Raw genomic sequence first — 18,314 nt, 5'->3', positions numbered from 1 at the left:
TATTTTTTTTTAAATGTACCTAGGTACATTTTTTAAAGATATTTGGCTTATTAATTAAAAAATTAAAATCATTTTATAAAGAATGTGAAATCACATAAACTATAAATAGCATGCAAATTTCAATGGGTAAAACCAATTTAATATTGTGCAAGTAGCAAATATCCCCTGTCAGCTAGTGGAACTTGTATGGCTTTTGTGTACCAAAGCCTGACATTGATATAATTTTAAATCCAAAACCCCTAACACCCCAATTTTATCATGAAATTGTCAACAAAGGTATAATTGATAAAAATAATGAGCCTAACCATTTATACTATTTAAGAAATTTAGCGAAATGACAAAAAAACCAAACTTACCTTCTTAACAATTTCATTAAGGGAATCGACTAAATGTGATGTGTACAGACAGGGTCGCTTTCAAACCACCACCATTTCAGCGAGTAAGTTATGGGCTAAATTTCACTGATTTGTTTGTAAACAAATCAAGAATAAACATATGTTCTTCTAACAATGCTATCATGTGTACATATTTATAAGAGACCACATTATAATGTAAAGAAACTCAAACTGTCAGCTTCTGGAACACTGTCAGCTACTGGTGCATTTACCTATGCATTTAATTATTCCGTATAGGTGCCTCCAAAAACGAATTTTTAATTTTGATATCTTACTTTATATTACCTTATATTACTTACTTATACAGGGTGTTTCAGAATTCGTGTCGGATATTTTAGGGTATTGTTCCTGGGTAAGAAACAAATCCAAATATCATTTTTAAATTGACCGGAAGTCCTTAACACATCTTATGGTAGCGTAATAACTTATAACTTATAAATATTGTGAATGAGGCCTACGATTTGCTATATGACACAGGGTAAACCTATAAGTGTAGGCTATGTAGGCTTACATCAAGATTGTCCAGCTTTGCAGAGTGAAACTAGCCTAGCCTAGGCCTACTGATGAATCTACAAGAGTAGGTTACGGTATTCAGATATGTTTCTAAAAATTTACTATGCGTATTAAATATTTATGAGAAACGTTTTGAAACTTACCTGTGTAAATTTCCACCAATAACCTGTTTACTAATAGTTAATGGTAATATTCAGGAGTTTGATGTTGCCTACGTCATGACGTTACTGTTGCGTTGTGGCCTTCATTTTTCAGTGAGCTTATTTCAAGCTGAAATGCCTTATTTTATGAGGGCTCTTTGCTTTATTTCTCTATTATAACCTTAACGTGGTATCCTCGTCACACAATACACTGTAACACCAAAGATTAATCACAAACACGCCGTGCATACGCTTAATAAGTGGTGTGCACAATGATTAACGGGTCGAGAATTTAGGTGACACAACTTCTTTCACGGAATCACGAATACAGAATAATAAACAGAAAACAAGGACACCGACACCCACCCAACCCAGGGGTGCGCCACACGGTAGATTTCTAAGGTGCCGTTTGACGTCACTATTTGCTGACGTCACTAACTGCTGCGTCGGAAGAGGCAGAAGAACAAGAACGAGACCGAGACGTTAGGAGTCGCTATTAGCGAGCGACTCCAATAGCGACTCCTCCGAGAGGAGAGACACAGTTTTGACTTGACTGACGACTGACTCTGACTGACAGCTACCTTACCTACATTTGACTGTTTAGTGTTTATCATTGTGGCTTTACTTTTCGCGACCGATGCTGCAGTATAAAAACATAAACACCTGTTTATTCAAGTATTTTATAATCTTCCTACAGTTAAAGTAGCTTTTCTTTCCAAGCCATTGTGTTTGTGTTTGCGTTTGCCACACCGGCGAGTAAAATCCTTCATCAATCATCCTTCCTTAGTGGTAAGTACCTATTATTTAGAAGAAGCCAAGCGTAAGAAATTAGTGCTCTGTTTCAGTAAAGTTTGATGTAATAATTAAACTAAACTTAGTTTAATTATTGACATTTCCTTGTCAATTATTAAATTGCAAATTAGTAAACGGCCAAGTAAAAGTTTAAGGGTGACTCAGTAATTAGGCCTAAGGGGTACAGTTTCTTAACTGGGCTACGCTAATATCGATTGAAACAATCGATTCGATTAGTAAGTTTTCATGCGATTTTTTCACCATCAACAAGTTTGGTTGGTTAGGTTATGATAGATTAATTTTATAATAGATATACTGTGTTTTGAAATATCGATTATTCATCAATATTTCAAATCGATAGTTCCAATCGATATTAGCATACGGTAGCCCAGTTAAGAAACTGTACCCGGCCTGAGTACTGTAAAATAATGTAGGCCCCTACATAGTTTTTTATTGTCTATTAATTATTATTTAAACGCAATCCATCAGACTAGTTCTGTCAAAGATGAAGAACTCGAGTACGGTATTCAAGTGAGTAAGTTAAGTACCTAAGTATTCAGTCTTAGCTTAAAATGGAAAGGAATAGGCTAGGCGAAAGCTAACTGTAACTTACTTCTTCATCTGAGGCACACTCCTTAACCTCCCTCATTTACAGTAGGCCTACCACGTTGTAATATAATAAGGTCCACATTTTACTAGCTAAGACGCCGAACGAATCACCCGGTTGCATATTAAGGTCAATATGAATGTACAATGAGCATCAGCAGAGCATACTTGGAAGTCTAACTTATGTCCATGAAGTTAGCATAGGTTAATTACCCATATTAGGTAGGCCTACCGTTTTTAGGTTAGTTACCCATATTGGCTACTGGTAAGTTATTGTAGCCTAGTAGCGTATGAAGCGCATTAACTTAATGTAAAAAAAGTTATAAGGCATTAAAAAGTTAGCCTATGTGACTACGCTACCTTTCCCCTTTTTATTTTGGAGAACTAAGTTATTTAAGTTATCAACAATATTGGAGAGTTAACGAAGAACAGGGAACAAAGAATGGAGCGATTGCTATTTAGATGTAACTTAGGCATTTTTCATCATAAAACGTTCTGCGCTAGAAACTGGAAGTGTGAAGTTAAGTTAGCGTACTCATTTATTATCATCTATTATAAGTTAAATTAACTTATTTATTTAGTGAGGACTAATAAAAATATTGGGGAACTATCTAGAACTAACAATTCCTAACTTATGAACCAAAGTGGATACGCTAATATGAGTACCTACGCTAACTTCACGGACCTTAAAAGTCTTGTTAAGCTACTGGTTTTTTTGTACCGACCTATTAACTGACATGGGTAAATTTAATAAGACTGACTTTATCTTATTTATGTTAGGTTTAAATTGATTGTTTACTGTATTTAGGCATATCTACGAAACTGTTCATGTTGTATATGTAGTCTTAAGCTTTAATTCAATTTATGTGTGGTTGCAGGATATCAGTAGGCCTATCAATCAGCATTCATCATTTTCCTCAGATAATAAGTAGGTAGGCCTACTGTAGGCTTAGGTGTATATTGGATCAAGAGTGGTCAGGCTATTGTGATGGGAAACTAATACTGTACAGTTTTTCTTAACTAAAAGATTTCTGATTTCTTATCCTAACTAGAATACCATACTTCATTTGTCTCCAAAAGATATTCAAATTGAAGATCACTTAGACATACGTACTTAATTTTAAAATTAAATTAGTGGGTGAAAACATTGTTGGTTGAATTTACAAACTGAAATAAAAAAAAGGCCTATTTTTAGTAGGCCAAAAATATTTTTTTGAAACTTTTTTTATTGCTAATGCAAGCAAGTTAGACAAATTACTATGCATATTTGCAAGATCTGTCTCGCATATTGAGTATATGGATGCGCCAATATAGTAGGGCCAGTCGCTTGTTATTTGACCAGCGCTACATCATGATGAAAAATTATTATTTACTGTACGGAAAAAAAGGCCAGGATCATCATAATGGTTTCTTGAAAACCTGTCTACCAGCATATTTTATTGAAGCAATATCAACATTTGACTGTTTATCATTGTGGCTTTACTTTTCGCGACCGATGCTACAGTATAAAAACATAAACACCTGTTTATTCAAGTATTTTATAATTATTACTTATCAGTAGCCTAAGTAAGTTAGATGAATTCTGAGCACACGCACAGTGGACTCACTGGCATCCCACTCACAACTGACATGGAACTGGTGCTACAGTGTGGAGAACAAATTTAAAGGCGTTATACATAAGTTTTTTTGAGTGAACCAAGACCTTACTGGGGACATGTTACCGGCGTTACAATTCCAATAAATAATGTCTTGTTAAGGATATTTTGTCTTTAACAACATAATATATTGTAAATATATTATTACTGTATGTAGCCTAACTATTAATATCATATGTTTTTTGCAGGGTCTGAGTATCCAAGATACGTGCCTGATGCCACCAACTGAGGTTCGAAGAGATTTCTATTGTCTAACTTGAGACTTGGGCTTGAATTAAGTGGTTGTATGGCGGTTCTTGCATGTACTTCTTTCTTCTGTTCAGTATTTATCTTTTTTCTGCATGGTATTTAGTGTTTTCTGCATGGTGTTTGTGCATGTTTTTCTTTTTATTTACTTGGACTGTATTGTAAGTCAAGATGACCCAAGAGGATCGTTGTTAATTTGTTATTTTTTGACGTGCTACGTATATCATATTCAACAATGGATGCTATTGACAAGTCTATTGAAATTCAAAATGAAGGAAAAGTTAAGTGTAGTTTTTGTAGTAAACACTTTTTTCAGAAGAAAAGTTGTAATCGCCATGAAAAGATTTGCAAGAACAATATAAATAGAACTGAAATAAATTTTCATGTCCCATCTGCCTAGTGACCTTCAGTCGAAAAGATAATTTAAAAGTTCACGTTACATCTTGTTCAAATGTCGAAAACAAGGAAGAACCTTCAAAAAAACTGAAAACTCCTTGTATGATCCCAGAATGTAACAAACAATTTTTTCATAAACTAAGATTAATTGAACATCTTCAAACTGATCATAGTGACCTAATAAAAGTAAAGCCCCCAATTAAACTTGAGTTTAGCAGTGAAGAAGAATTTTTAAAATGGAAAGACAATGAAGAAGAAAGAACTTTTTCTTTTTTTAGCAAAAAAAATTGCCTATCGGGGTTCACAACAACTTTTTACTGCCAGCATGATGGGGCAGCCAAAGTCCACACCCCCAGGAAAACAAGTAGGAGAAACTCAAAAGGAAGAGTAAAGATTGGACACTTTTGCATTGCCCAGATGAAGGTTTGCAGGAATAATTTAACGGATCTAGTTAGTGTAATTTATCATCCGACACATAGCCACGTGTGCAGTCCCCAGGACTACCTTCACCATCCCTTACCTCAAGATTTAAGCTCATTTATAAATTGTCAGCTAGGAGAAGAAGTTTCTCCTTCCAAGATCTTTAATAAAGTCAAAAACATAAATATTGACAAGAGTAGAGATGTGCAGACACAAAAAGTGAACATTCTCACCAAGAAAAGAATCAGGGAGAGAGCACGAAGGCAACGGATGGCACAAAGACTCTATGAAGATGACGCAAAATCTGTCTACTTAATGGCCAGTGAAATGGTATCTAAAGAAAACTCGGTCGTCATTTATAAGCCTTATGGAGCAGATGTGGTGTATGGCCCAGAAGATGTCAACAACCTCCCTTACTCAATGGAAATTTTCATGTTTGGCTTCCAAACTCCCAGACAATTACAGTTGATGAAAGACCATTGCAACAAAATTTTAATCGTAGACGAAACTCATGGAACCAACCAGTATTCCTATAAGTTGCTGACATGCATGGTAGTTGATGACAACAGAAGAGGCTGGCCAGTAGCCCATTTGGTTACAAACAAATCAGATGCTGCCACACTAAAATTTTTCTTTAAGGGTCTTAGTGAAAGAATTGAAGATCCAAGTCGCATCAATTGTGTCATTACTGATGATGACAGTGCCATTATCAATGGCATTGAAGCAGGTTTTTCTTCTCCTATGCGCCACCTACTATCCGTTGGCATGTAATTAAAAACTTAAAGGATAATGTAAGAACCAAAGTCCCTAAAGATCTGTTTGAGGATGTATTTAGTGAAATAAGAGTTCTAATGAACATTGAAGACCTCAATATGTTTGAAGATTTGTGTGAAGGGTTCTTAAAAAAGTACGAAGAAAAAGATAAAACTGCAAAGTTCATAACTTATTTCAGACAGCACTATCTGAACCGAACAGAAAAATGGGCAATGTGCCACCGGAACTTCCCCCATGCTCAGGTAAACACAACAGGTCATGTAGAGTCCTTCCATAATAAGTTTAAAAAAATGTACCTCAAAAGGAGAGTTAACAAAAGGTTGGATGACCTCATAACAATGCTGCGCAACCTAGAATGGGAAGACCATTGTAACCGCCAACGAGAAGCTTTGGTGGGATTTTCACCAATCCCTCAACATATTGGGGAACGCCACCAGAAGTCACTGGCTATACCTGATGAAGCCTTGGTGGAAATCTTGGCCAATACATGGGAAATAAAATCCCAGACAAAAGAAAGCGAAGTGTATGTGATAGTATGTTACAGTAATACATGCTATGAAGACTACTGTTTTGTCAAGTGCACTCAAGTACAGTGTGATGGCCTCTGCTCACATTTATATACTTGTACTTGCCCTGACCAGCATTCACTGTGCAAACATATACACAAATTGCATTCCTATCTTCGTAGAGGAAAAGCCTTCTCCACAACTTTTTGTAGCTTTGAAGAGAGTCTTCAACCAATTGAAGATCAGGCTGATCTAGATAAAAGATCAACTACTGAGAACATGGCTGCTAGGAAGTCAAGCTCTCTACTGGCCAAAATAGAGCAGAACTTATCTACTCTTTCACAGTTCCAGATGTCTGCAATAGACAATAAAGTCAGTGAACAAACATTGAGGCATGTAAATTATACACTGACCAACTTAGTTAATCACATTCAGATGTCGGATGGTAAAAGTCAACTTGTAAACGTAAATGAGATGAAAGCTGCGGTTAAGTTCAATTCGCAAGAGAAACTCAAGACCCAAGTATCCCAACTTTTATCATTTAAGAGGCCAGTTAGTAAAAGGAAAAGGAAACCTGCAGACTGTAAAGAGAAGAAAGAAACTGTCATAAAAAATCTTCTTGATTTTTTGCCCTAGTCCCATTTTCCCCAAGAAGATTTTGAGGGTTGAAGCTAAGTTTAAGGGTAAGTTGACGAATTACTAATTTAAATATACTTACTAATTGTGACATAACACAGTTGGCCTAATATCCTGAATAATTTATATGGACACATCTGTCAAATGCCGAGCTCTCATTGGTCTAGATCCAATAATGTAAAGTGACCCCCGTAATGTAATGTTAACATTACCTAACTGGTTTGTTTTTGGTTTTGTAATGTTCTTTGTGATCTTACTTGCAATATCATTATTAGTCTGGTCGTAGATAAAATAATTTTTAATTAAAGGCCAACATTAAGAAATGGCAACCTAGATTTTCGTGGACATTTGCCATAAAGGATTAGTAAAAACAAAATTTACCGTACTACACTCTGTTTTTACTACATTGTGATGGCAAATGTCCGCAAAAATCCTAATTGGCCTATAATATCCTTGATTTGTTTGTAAATTAGGCCTTAATTATTTTCATTTTGTAAGCAAACATGTCCTGTGTTTTTTCATGTAATTTTAAGAACAGTCCTTTAGTTAGGTGACAATATAACTTATCTTTAACAAGTTCAGGGCTGATACAGTCATAGTAATACTATACTTATGGCAACAAAATGATAAAGGCTTTGTAATACCATACTCTTGTCTGCCAGATATTTAAGGCTTGCCAGATTTTGACTGTATGTAATGTATTTTTATTTCAGTGTCTTTTAGCAATTACGTCAATTGAGCATGTTTATACTCACAGCTCAGATCTGTTCAACTATTCCACTAGATATTGTGGCAATCTGCATGTACCTATCTAGATGCTACCTGAAGTAATGTGACAAACAATCCCAGGTCTGTGTCCAACAGAGTAGAGGGGGTTTTTTAGTGAGTAGTCTGACAAGCTCAGGAGTCTCACACTACAGGCTGGCTACCTGTGTGCGTAAAAGCATTTTTACCTCCTCTCCCTTATAAAAAAAAAAAAAAAAAAGATGCAGGGTTGACAAAGTTGCCTACTGGAATGTTTGTATGTTGCAGGTGTCAGATTTTATAATAGGATAGCAATTAAGTTAAGACGGCTGCCAAGTCCAAAATTTGTTAAATTGTTAAAACCTGGCTTCTAGAAAATCCTTTCTAGGCTATAGCCTGAGTGAGTACAGTATAATGAAACTGATTTCTCACTGATGACAATTGGACTTGTATAAAGTAATTATATAGCAGCCTGTTCTTGCATGTTAGGTATCAATTTTTTTTTTACTTATTTTTTGATATGTTTTAATGTTTTTCTGCATGGTGTTTGTGCATGTTTTCTTTTTTAGCGAATTTCCCATATAGGGAATAAGCTATTACCGTAGTACTCATGGTAAGACCTGGACCCGGGACCGATTTACTTTTTTGTTTTGAGGTCCCAGAGGCCAAAAAACACCATTAGATCAAATTCATTTCCATGTTATTCTTATGGAATAAAATTAAACTGTTGTAGTTTACTTGTTTATGGATATATGTTATAAAATTTGGCAAATTTATTTCTTTCATCCTATAATAATGATGTTTGATCAAAAAACACTTTTTACCTTCCCAGTAGCAGCAAACCTAAGCACTCGTTAAATCTAGGGGATAAATGTGTCTTATTTATGGAAACTTTTTGTAAAAACGTTATCAGACAAGTTGAAATTCGCTTAGTCTGCAGGTTTGCTGCGGCGGGGGTATTATTAACTTGGACTGATTAGTGTACATCAAGAGTGCCAAAGAGGATTATTATATTTGTTAATTTTTGACCTAGCCTAATTACTTGCATGTTGAATGGCCTGATAAAATTTTGATTTTGAACATGTCTGTTGTGTAGGCTAATATGAGCGAAGTCAGTCAGTCAGTCAATTTGCTACACTTAACACGTTCCCTCCCAAGCTACAGGTCACTGTGCCTGCTGGTAGTCAATGTGTTAAAGAATATTTTTTCTCAGTTTTTACTGAAATGTATATAAAATCATTAAAGATGTATATGTCTGACAAGGGGACTATTAATTCTTTTTTGTTTCAGGTCATGGCCTAATTTTCGTTTGACACCAATGCTTGGATACTTGGATTATGCTTGGTTCCACTGAAATTGTAACTACGACGTGGTAGATAGCTTTTCCTTTTTGGCGGGTTTTAGCCGCAATGAAGAGGTTCATCATATCATGCGCTTCATAAAGAAAATTAATCCTTTTATTTGTAATTTCACCATATTCAGTTCTTGAGTTATACTTCTTGGTTAAAGGATGTACAATTTGACACTGCAATAGTATGGTAATTTACTGGAAGTTATATGTATGTATAATTTATAATGCACATGTTGTGTATTCTATTAATTCATGTTTTTTAATTATAAACTAACTGTAGTATAAAGGACTGCTATACTTGTGTTTATTTTTTCCTTGAAAAGGTATCATATTGCGATCCAGTCCAATTTAGGGCCGAATTTACTGATGTTGAGGCCCAAAGCCAAGCATCTAATGTTTGTATTTAATTACTTAATTATATTTACTTCAGAATTGACATGATAATAATACTATAATAAACTTTTCAAATTTAGAAGATGTTTTCATTCTCAGTTTGATATTTTTGTCAACTGGTTACTAAAGAAATGCTGAATTTGAACCTTATATCACTTGCTCTCAATCGAAAGTAATTTAATCTGGTACTGAGTTTAATTATTCTTGCCTCGAATCAGTTTTTAAATCAAATTCTTTAAGCAGAAAATTGGTACCTGTGTTAGAATGCAAAAAGGATTTAGAAAATCACAAGATAAGCTCATTTATGATAGAATGTTTTTTATCTCTTTTCTACCAAAATATGAAATTCTTGAGCTCTCTAAAGAAGGGAAATACTTTATAGTTTTTATACTTTTCAATGAAATTGTGACCATACGGTATTTTTAGCCAAGTATGAATGGAGATGAGTGTAGAATGATTGACACAATCTTGTAGTCTTGTTAGTGACTAAGGCCGACATTCTTAGACACAGCTATTAACTAATAGCCCATACAGCTAATGGCAACTAAGGGACGGCCTACAGTTTATAGTGGAATCCGAACCAAATTTTTGCCTTGGTAATTGGCGTAATTATCAGGATAGTACTGCGGATAGTCGTAGTACTCACTTGTGCGGATGTTAATCCACACCAGGGAGTATCGCATCCACGGTGCTTGCCTATTAATATCCAAAGGACGTCACCAACCGTCCCATAATGTAAATTTTTTTTAACCAAAAAAGCTCCTCTTCCTCCAATTCAAAGGTATCAAAAGAGATGTTCGCACAATTTTGTTTTTATTTCCTTTTGAGTCAATCTGGTATGTAATAGAGTGATAGGCATAGGCTTTTGATGTTGACAAATAGAATTACAACAGAAGCAGCTACATAAATGTTTCTTATCTTAACAATGTTGCAGACAACTATAAGAAGAAGGCAACCAAGGACATAGCTGTTGCTTGAAAGTTTTTTTAATTGTTTAGTTTAAGGTATAAGGTGATAACCTGGATAAGGTGCGGGATATGAACATCACCTCTTTCAAAGCAGCCATCAGAAATAGCTTGGTAGATAGGCCACTGTACTCGGGTGAAGAGCCCCTAAAAGTTATATAAAAGCCCTTCCTTAAAAAATGGGGAACACGTTTTATTTACCGCCACAGCCTGATTAAGTTTATATGTATGTAAATAGTAGTGTTTATTTTTAAACGTATATATAATAATGCAGTCTATCCAACATTGTCCAGCACACAAGTATCAAGTAAGTTTAAAAAGGTTGACGATTCAACTTGCTCATGAAATATGTAGGCTTTCAGTGGTGGATAGTTGTACTAAAATCTTACCATTAAAATCTGACAAACAGCCAGCTTATTTACCTAAAACATGGGATATGGCAATGAATTTATCCATGAATCTATCCACTAGTGTGACGTCATGGGTCCTGCCTTTGCTTTATGTCAACGACCGTCCAATATAAAAATCAGAGTGGTTGAGGCTGATTCGCTGGTAATAATTTGATGGTTAACTTAGATATTTTTATTTCTCAATCCAGAAACCCAGGTAGGCCTATGTTAAGTTTACAACTGCATGATCTAAATAATTTTTAGTTACTCTTAGATGGGATAACCGAATGGTTTCCATGACCGAATAATCAATCAGTTATTTTTAGTTGAATGAATCACCAAATCAATTTTAGTCATTATTCACTGTCACAAAGCACAACTACCGGTAATTTTTATCTTATGGGAAACTGAATGCCATTTAGTCTTTTAGCGTCAATCGGTGATTTTTAGTTGAACGAATCGCCGAATAAATTTTAGTTTCCTGATGATGTGACAAACTGAATAACTAAATCACCGAATCGCTCGGTAAGACTAATTTAACCGAACCAGGATAAAATAACCGAATTAGTCTATTCAGCATCAATAACCGATTGATTCGGTTATTTTCATTCGGTGATTCCCACCACTAGCCTATAACTTAGTGACTTTATAGCAAAGAACGATGGGGATTCTAGCTAAAACTTAGAGAGCCTAATTTGAAATTTGTAGGTGAACTGATGGAACAATGAAATCTTGATAAGAAATTGTTAAGATGTTATTGGAACATTTATAATTAGATGCTTGCTTCAATGATGTTAGTGTATTATCTTGAAGTAAAATTTTCGTTAAACCTTTTAGCAAATTTCTCTTATAGGGAATAAGCTATTACCGTCACAGGTCTCATGGTAAGACCCAGGACCGATTTACGTAAAATTCATATATATGTGTGCCCGTTAGTGCGATGACTATCAAGCCAAAATCCCATTTTGATTGAATTTGGTACAAACATGTAAACCTACACCAACATGAGGGGACTATGGGAATGGGGTTTTATACAGTAAAAATTGGTTTGGTTTTCCCATTTTTTAGCCTAAACGCAAAAACATTTCATTATTTCTTTCCAAACCATTTTGTATAGCTTAAAAAAATAATTAATTTTGTATATTGGAGCGTACAAAGATAATTTTAAAAAACTGTAGAAATTAAAACTTCCATGTTATTCGTATAGAGAATATAATTTAAGTTGTAGGCCTAGTTTGTTTGTTCTTATTACATTTTTGTCAATTTATTGTTTATTTCATACTAGCCTATATCAACATTTTAATATAAAAAAAACACCTCAATACCTTCCCTGTAGCATCAAATCTAACTACTCACTAATTACAATGAATTAGGTTGATGTTATTTTAATAGGAAATAAGTCTGACAATTAAAAATCAAGGCAAATGGAGTCTGCAGGTTTGCTGCAATTTTAACTTGCAGGAGGATTATTTATTTATTGTAGGCTAAATCTAATTTGATATTATGGCATCTAATTGACGTTTCATGTATTCTTCCTTGTGTTATTAAAAATACTCAACTATTGATCTGAATGACAATAGAGAACGTATTAAAATAAATGGACTTAATTTTACAACAACGAACATGCAAAACTTTCCAGTGCAGTTCCCCACTGGTTTCGTCTTCGTCCTTGTTGCGAGTTCCGATCCGACTCAAGACTCGACTCAAGCTCGACGCTCGCGCCGACTCCGAATCGGTGTCGGCGTGGAACGGTGACGCAAGCAGTTAGTGACGTCAAACGGCACCTTAGAAATCTTCCGTGTGGCGCACCGCCCAACCCAGCGTCAAATGGTCGAAGTATGATGTTGCTTGATGGTACAGTATAAGAGGGAAGTAGTTTCTTCTTGAATCACATACTCGTTGCCATACCCCATACGCATATATGACGTTAAACAATACAATCTTAAAAGCCCTGATATTATTAAACTAGGATTGCTTTCATAGCAGTGAAAGCCAGTTATTTAGTTTCTTTTAACATATGTCCACTTTAAGGTGACATGTACTTCTACTAATTTCAGCAATAACAAGTTTAAGAACTGATATGTACTGTAACATAATTTTATTATCCGTCGAAATTTGTCTGGTTTTTCCAGAGTGAGCGGTATGTAAATGATTAGGGGAACTTTAACCTATTTTCTACCACTTTTATTTTGTTATAACATATGTACACTTTTAGGTTACATGTAGCTCAAGTAATTTCAGCAATAAAAAGTTTGGGAATTGATAAGGAACATTATTTTACTATCCTTCGAAAGTTGACTGGATTTTTAAGCGAACGCGGTATGGAAATGATTAGGTGAACTTTAACCTATTTTCCACCACTTTTATTTTCTTTTTACATATGTCCACTTTAAGATTCCATGTACCTCTACTAATTTCAGAAATAAAAAGTTTGGGAATTGATAAGGAACATAATTTTATTATCCGTCGAAGGTTGAGTGAGTTCTACAGATTGAATGGTAAGTAAATGGTTAGGAGAACTTTAACCTATTTTCAACCACTTTTATTTTCTTTTAACATATGTCCACTTTAAGGTTACATGTACCTCAACTAATTTCAGCAATAACAAGTTTGGAAATTGATAAGGAACATATTTTCATTACCCGTCGAAAGTTGACTGGTTTTTTTCAAACTGATCTGTATGGAAATGATTAGGGGAACTTTAACCTATTTTCCACCACGTTTATTTTCTTATAACATATGTACACATTTAGGTTACATGTACCTCAACTAACTTCAGCAATAAAAAGTTTGGGAATTGGTAAGGAACATAATTTTATTACCCGTCGAAAGTTGACTGGATTTTTCAGCGTACGCGGTATGGAAATGGTTAGGGGAACTTTAACCTATTTTCCACCACGTTTATTTTCTTATAACATATGTACACATTTAGGTTACATGTACCTCAACTAACTTCAGCAATAAAAAGTTTGGGAATTGATAAGGGACATAATTTTATTATCCGTCGAAAGTTGAGTGAGTTCTACAGATTGAGTGGTAAGTAAAAATGGTTAGGGGAACTTTAACCTATTTTCAACCACTTTTATTTTCTTTTAACATGTCCACTTTAAGGTTACATGTACCTCAACTACTTTCAGCAATAAAAAGTTTGGAAATTGATAAGGAACATATTTTCATTACCCGTCGAAAGTTGACTGGTTTTTTCAAACTGAACTGTATGGAAATGATAAGGGGAACTTTAACCTATTTTCCACCACGTTTATTTTCTTATAACATATGTACACATTTAGGTTACATGTACCTCAACTAATTTCAGCAATAAAAAGTTTGGGAATTGGTAAGGAACATAACTTTATTACCCGTAGAAAGTTGACTGGATTTTTCAGCGTACGCTGTATGGAAATGGTTAGGGCGACTTTAACCTATTTTCCACCACTTTTATTTTCTTATAACATATGTACACATTTAGGTTACATGTACCTCAAGTAATTTCAGCAATAAAAAGTTTGGGAATTGATAAGGAACATTATTTTATTATCCGTTGAAAGTTGACTGGATTTTTAAGCGTACGCGGTATGGAAATGATTAGGGGAACTTTAACCTATTTTCCACCACTTTTATTTTCTTTTAACATATGTCCACTTTAAGGTTACATGTACCTCTACTAATTTCAGCAATAAAAAGTTTGGGAATTGATAAGGAACATAATTTTATTATCCGTCGAAAGTTGAGCGAGTTCTACAGATTGAGTGGTAAGTAAATGGTTAGGGGAACTTTAACCTATTTCCCACCATTTTTTTTTTTTAACATATATCCACTTTAAGGTTACATGTACCTCTACTAATTTCAGCAATAAAAAGTTTGGGAATTGATAAGGAACATAATTTTATTTTGGTATTTACTCAGGGGAGGTATAGAAGAGGCTACGATGACAGCTGAGGGCTTCTTATTAGCTGAGGGAACGCCATTACCGTAACAAAACGGTCGATAGCCATCGGCCTCGGTGGTCTAATATACCGTGCCGGGCTGATATACTGCAGGTTCGAATCCCACCGGTGGCATTAACTTTTTGTCCAAGATTTTCTTTATTTTCAGCAAGTTTGGTTGGTTTGGTTTGGTTATTACAGTTTAATTTTATTATTAAGTCATTATAAAATTTTAATTCAGCAATTTCTAGTTTTATTTTATAAACAGAATTATTTTTCCGATTACTATAAACTTTTGTTATATTATTTCATTATCAGCAAGTTTGGTTAGTTCGGTTAGGTTATGATAGTTAATTTTATAATTAAAAATTAATAAAATTGAATTTTAGGCATTTATAATTGTATTTTATCAACAGAACTATTTTTGCGATTAGTAAACCTTCATTGCCAAAGTGCTCTCTACTACAGCGCTGTTCACGGAGGAATTTTGAACTAAATGCCTCATTTGTACCTCCCCTAAGTCAGACCCTTTTATTTTCCGTCGAAGGTTGTCTGCACGCTAAGCGCCAATTCGTTAGCATGGACTTCAGGCTCAAAATAACTTAACATTTTATTTATATATATTTTTTTTTTTATGCATTCAAGTATTTCCCCCATTTAAATTGTTAAAATGTGCTGGAAAACGTTACATTATGTGTTATATTGTTAAAAAAAGGTTTTAAAATTTTTAATAAATTTGAGGTCTATTTCCGTTTTATTAGATTGTACACAGAATGGGTGGTGGGTATGGAACTCTCCCTGGGTTTTCCTAGGCGCTGAAGCGGAAAGCGGAGAGAGGAACGCGGAGAGCGGAATTGAAATTAACACGGCATTCCGCTCCGCTTCTAGGAAAACAGTAACATTAAATTGCAAGTGGAAGTGGAGTCCGCTCTCCGCGTTCCTCTCTCCGCTCGCCGATTCCGCGCCCAGGAAACCCCAGCTTTAGCTGGCGATAGCTGTCTTCTGTCTTCACGATCGTCTCAAACAGGGCTGAGGAGTGAACACACAACAAACACACACAACTCACTACTCTTACCTTACTCTGTGCTCTAATTCAAGGCGTCTTCTTCTTGCTTGACTCTAAATCACAGGCGTTGACGAAAGGTTAGTTTTATTATTTAAACTTATTTTTATTTGTAGTTAATTTTACTTTAGGTATTGATATTTACTGCACTGCAAATGGCCTATCTTATAATATTCATTCAGCATGGTTCCAATAGATGGATGTAAAACTGCCAATAAACCAACATTAAGCTATGACGTCAACGTCAGATCAGCAGATCAAGAAGGCCGTGGCTTCAGAACTTCCTAACCTCAAATGCATGTTTCACTGAAAAATGTGGAAATCATATATTTTGAGCAGTGTTTAAGTGTTTGTTTTACTAATGTACCATTTTTATATAACTGAGTTGCCTAAATAAAGTACAATAACCATTAATATCACTTGTTGTTATTCCATTGTATCACTCTATGAACCACTAACCTCAAAGTGCATTACTCGCAACAAAGATATGTAAACATTCCTTTCAGCCTATTTTAATATTAAATTTAATTAATTTGATTAATAAATGTAACCGAGGCACATACGAAAAAAAAATAATGATATAACACTGTTACTGTTATACCATAATATTGAATCACGAAATATACTCCCGACGTACGAGATTGTAACAGTGTTACAGTAAACAAAAACAGCTTCAACTGGTACAATCAACAGAATGAGTATAGTGTATTATTTCAAATCTGGTTTGATTCATGTTTATTATTTTCATGGAGTATGTTATTTACACGTATATACATGCCATAATAAAATGGCAAGCCCATTCGATGCTTATAATGGTTACTGTAGGTGGTATAAGATAGGCCTGCTCCTTACTGAGCTACCGATTTAAAAAAAAAATTTATTTCAAATTTGGCTCGATAAATTTTTATTATTTTTATGGAGTATGTTATTTAGACTTCTATGGCAAGCCCATTCAATGCTTATGATGGTTTCTATAGGTGGTAGAAGATAAGCCTGCACCTTATTGTGCTACCAAATTTTCATAAAAAAAATTATATTTCAAATTTGGCTCGGTAAATTTTGATTATTTTTATGGAGTATGTTATTTACAAGTATACACGTGACATAATTAAATGGCAAGCCCATTCAATACTTATGATGGTTTCTATAGGTGGTAGAAGATAGGCCTGCTCCTTACTGGGCTACGGTTTTTTTCAGATAAAAAAATTATATTTCAAATTTGGCTCGATAAATTTTCATTATTTTTATGGAGTATGTTATTTAGACGTATACACATGTCATACGTAAATAGCAAGCCCATTCAATGCTTATGATGGTTTCTATAGTTGGTAGAAGATAGTCCTGCTCCTTACTGAGCTACCGATTTTTCAGAAGAAAAAAATTATATTTCAAAATTTCGCTCGATAAATTTTGATTATTTTTATGGAGTATGTTATTTAGACGTATACACATGTCATACGTAAATATCAAGCCCATTCAATGCTTATGATGGTTTCTATAGGGTGGTAGAAGATAGTCCTGCTCCTTACTGAGCTACCGATTTTTCAGAAGAAAAAAATTATATTTCAAATTTCGCTCGATAAATTTTGATATTTTTATGGAGTATGTTATTTAGACTTCTACACATGTTATAATTAAATGGCAAGCCCATTCAATGCTTATGATGGTTTCTATAGGTGGTAGAAGATAGTCCTGCTCCTTACTGGGCTACGGTTTTTTTTCAGATAAAAAAATTATATTTCAAATTTCGCTCGATAAATTTTCATTATTTTTATGGAGTATGTTATTTAGACGTATACACATGTCATACGTAAATGGCAAGCCCATTCAATGCTTATGATGGTTTCTATAGTTGGTAGAAGATAGTCCTGCTCCTTACTGAGCTACCGATTTTTCAGAAGAAAAAAATTATATTTCAAATTTCGCTCGATAAATTTTGATTATTTTTATGGAGTATGTTATTTACAAGTATACACGTGACATAATTAAATGGCAAGCCCATTCAATGCTTATGATGGTTTCTATAGGTGGTAAAAGATAGGCCTGCTCCTTACTGGGCTACGGTTTTTTTCAGATAAAAAAATTATATTTCAAATTTGGCTCGATAAATTTTCATTATTTTTATGGAGTATGTTATTTAGACGTATACACATGTCATACGTAAATGGCAAGCCCATTCAATGCTTATGATGGTTTCTATAGTTGGTAGAAGATAGTCCTGCTCCTTACTGAGCTACCGATTTTTCAGAAGAAAAAAATTATATTTCAAATTTCGCTCGATAAATTTTGATTATTTTTATGGAGTATGTTATTTAGACGTATACACATGTCATACGTAAATGGCAAGCCCATTCAATGCTTATGATGGTTTCTATAGTTGGTAGAAGATAGTCCTGCTCCTTAC

At 34.4% G+C, this 18,314-nt stretch overlaps 2 protein-coding genes across 5 annotated transcripts in view; one reads left to right on the top strand and one right to left on the bottom strand.

Annotated features, from left to right (window-relative positions):
- Window positions 1-1,347, bottom strand: part of LOC128996316 (phospholipid-transporting ATPase ABCA1-like) — a 114,938-nt gene extending 113,591 nt beyond the window's left edge. For all 3 annotated transcript variants that reach the window (XM_054421561.1, XM_054421560.1, XM_054421562.1), the window contains exon 1: window positions 1,052-1,347. The gene's annotated coding sequence lies outside the window, so the exon portion shown is untranslated. The remainder of the gene's footprint in view (window positions 1-1,051) is intronic.
- LOC128996317 (nuclear pore glycoprotein p62) overlaps window positions 1-18,314 on the top strand; it is a 31,713-nt gene that overhangs the window by 2,594 nt on the left and 10,805 nt on the right. The window contains exon 1 of one of the 2 annotated variants that reach the window (XM_054421564.1): window positions 15,879-15,990. The exons of the other annotated variant lie outside the window; for it this stretch is intronic. The gene's annotated coding sequence lies outside the window, so the exon portion shown is untranslated. Of the gene's footprint in view, window positions 1-15,878; window positions 15,991-18,314 lie in introns of those variants that run through there. 2 annotated transcript variants of the gene reach the window in all.

The sequence above is a fragment of the Macrosteles quadrilineatus genome, unplaced genomic scaffold, assembly GCF_028750875.1.
Source record: "Macrosteles quadrilineatus isolate MER2022 unplaced genomic scaffold, UCM_ALF_1.0 Scaffold_6__1_contigs__length_79288215, whole genome shotgun sequence".
In the NCBI taxonomy this organism is placed as follows: domain Eukaryota; kingdom Metazoa; phylum Arthropoda; class Insecta; order Hemiptera; family Cicadellidae; genus Macrosteles; species Macrosteles quadrilineatus.
Note: the sequence above shows the minus strand (reverse complement) of the source record. Positions and strands in the feature narration are given on the sequence as shown.